We start from the raw sequence: 3263 nt of genomic DNA, 5'->3' as shown, positions 1-3263 counted from the left end.
CCTAGCTGACACAACCAACTTCTCACCCCTCTATCTCCCTACCCCGACCATATCTTGACTTGGAACTCACAGCAAAAAGGTAGGATATGGAGCAGGGAAGAGACCGTACACAATGACTTTGCCAAGATACGCACGCTATGGTGCTCAAATCCACCGTTGAACCATGGCAGAAGCGAGCTCCCACGTGTTCGACGCGGGCTGACACCCGGGGGCGCGCTCAGAGCACGCCCGTGCGCGAACCCCCGCGCGCCCGCGGCCGCCCTTGACCACGCCCGCGCCATGGCTATAAAGCCCGTCCCAGTGCTCGGCTGCCTTCCCCGTTGCCTCCTCTGTACCTCGCCTGACTTCCCCGAGCCAGTCCTTAGCTCCGGCGACCTCCCCGCGACCCGCCAGAGCCGCCTGAGAGCAACCACCGTGGCCAGCCCCTTTCCCGTCCTCCTCCGTTCGATCCAAGCCTTCAGATAGCTTCCTAGTGAGGCCGTGAAGCTTACTCAAGCTTGAACCAAGGACCCGCGTCACCGGAATAGCGAAACCGTGCTCACCGGAGTTCATTCCCCCGCCGGCGCACGTGGACCGCGTAAATCACTGAGCCATTTTCAGATTCAATGCACAGGTAGCCTCTACCTCATCCCAGGAAGCTCACCGTGCCATTGGATTGGACTAGGTCGCTGTGGTTTGGCCGGCACACCCGCCGCCGACGAGGACAACCGCCTGCGCACGTGGACCGAGCGATTCCGGCCATCCCCGCCGGCGAGCCGTACGTCGTTGTGACCGCCAGAGCCTCCCCGAGCTAACCCTACCCCTCGCCGGACTTCTCTCGTCGCCGGTAAGCCGCGCCACCCCTTTCTTCTCTGCGGGTACTGTTTACATCTGAGAGGGACCGCGGGTGAGAGGAAGAGAAAGTCAGGGGGCTTTTTGAACTGTCAGAGACTCGGGGGAATAGTGGCGCAAGGATAGATTTGAGTGGGTTGATTTAGTTTTAACCCAGGGACCTCGGTGTAAACTGCATTTTCAGAAAAACCTTATTAAACCTGATTTTAAATTTGAACAGAAACTTTGAAAATCCATAACTTCTGTTTAGTTCATCCAAATTTGGTCAAACCAATTTTGTCAGACTCTAAATAATGTAACCTACTTAAGAAAAATATAAAACCCCCTATGTACTATAGAAAACTTTAAGGTTCTGATTTAATTATAGTCTTGGCCAAAAGCTCAATAATAGAAAGAAAAATAGTTGTACTATTTGATTAGGGTTAGAAAAATTTGGAGAAGCTTATGTCCACCTACTGACCTGTTTAAAAATGTTAAACCTCTCTGTCCAACCCATTAAGATAGTTTTTGCCATTTAATTTACAAGATGCTTAAGGTTAAGAAAAAATAGAAAAGGGGATTTAAATAATGAACCAGAAGGCACCCCTATTTTTATTAGGGTACTTATTCAATATAGTTCACTGGAAAAATCTATTATACCCTGGTTTAGTATAAAATAAGTAGGATACCTTTTATTTTAATAAAACAAGGAAAACTTAGAAAAACCCTACAAAAATAACCCCAGGGTGAAAACACCCCAACCCTTGGGATAATTAATGTTTTGTTAATAAGAACTTAGGAAAAATATGAAATCTGCTGTTTGACATTTTTCAAATAACAATGTAATAGAAAGTGCCTTTTGGGCATTTAACTTTAGAAAATCATAACTAAATGACCATCCCTTAGCTTTCTATGCTTTTTGGCACAGAAGCCTATTATTGCTATTAGATGCCAGCAAAAATAACCTTTAGGACAGAACCCACCCCTAATTAGGAGATGTAGTGTAAAGTGGCCCATTTTACACAACTCTTGTTATTTTTGTCTAAAGCAAAGCCTTTATATGTTGAGCCTCAAATTCTTAAAACAGGCTAGAATAGCAACTGGCAACCCACTGTAATTTTTATGGAATTTTTTTGGGAAATAGTAAACCACTGTCGTAGTTCAAACCTACCCTAGAAACCATAAGTAGAAAATAAAGAAAGGGAAAAATGAGTAATAGGAAATTAGTGTCATCCTAAAAACCCTTTATAACTTGTCCACTGAAGTATATAAAGGCAATACCAATTCCCTATGTTTATCCTCAACAAAAAAAACCTAAACCTAAAAGTGATAAGCATAAACTACTAAAAGCCACCTATGACCCGGAAACCCTAAGTTACTCTTTAACTTAGTCTTTCTTCTCTTAAACATAGTGTTATTAAATCCTGCATAATCATGACATGCATATTCATTTCATTTCGATAGACTGCAACCTTGCTGACGGAGAGTACGTCCTCGTGCCGGAGCAAGGAGCTGCTCAGGAGGTAGCCCCAGATCCAGCACCAGAGCCTGCACCAGAGGACCTGCCTGCCACTGCTTTGGAAGGCAAGCCCCGGTTTATGCATAACCTGTTATTTATGTTATTTTACTTCACTTAATGATTGTAGGATTGATTGTGCACTTAGGTGTAGGAATTGTTTGAAACCCTAGATGCATGATCTCAGGAATCCTGTTGAGATGATTACTAGTATGCTAGGTCGAGTAGCTGCTTTATTAATTAAGATCTCGGTAGAAGACGAGTGATTTTTCTAGCACTCGCGCGAGGTCAGGAAATTGGTTGTATCCACTTTCTTATCATAATGATGCTGGGTTGTGGACACCCAGTCATGGGGATTGGTTGTCCACGGGATGAAAATTTGAATAAGGATTAAGGTGTGGTACCGTGTGTCAAGCGTTTGAACGTACTAAACACATACCGAGAAATATGGTAAATCGGTAAGCCTAGTACCTGAGTGAACCTGCCCGCAGACTTTGCCCCTCACGCGACCTGAGACGTGGTCTCCCATTCCGGTTATGGTGGGTACAAGTGCGGTCACTGCACGACGACAGTCGGGGTCAGTGAGGCATTGTACGCCAAGGCGGTGAGCCCTGATCTGTTGCCAGGGAATCAATGGGGACGGTTGATGTGTGTGGGGACAGAGTGCCTCGCCACGTCGTGTGTTTAGGTTTACCTTGCAAGGATAAAAAACTCGATTCGAATCGTCTGCTTCTCGCAGCTAATGAGACTGCTTGATCCATGCTGCTACATTGAGTAACAAGTGAAATTGTGTTGAAATGATACAAGATGTTGATTGCTAAAAATGTTTGCTACTATGTATGAATAGATAGTACATCTTTAGCCTTAAGAGAGTCACACTTAATTTGACAAAGTTAAAAATGATGTAGCTGAGGTGCCCGATCTTTCGGCGAGTATA

This window comes from Zea mays, chromosome 9 (assembly GCF_902167145.1).
Source record: "Zea mays cultivar B73 chromosome 9, Zm-B73-REFERENCE-NAM-5.0, whole genome shotgun sequence".
Lineage (NCBI taxonomy): Eukaryota > Viridiplantae > Streptophyta > Magnoliopsida > Poales > Poaceae > Zea > Zea mays.
This window is presented reverse-complemented; position numbering follows the sequence as displayed.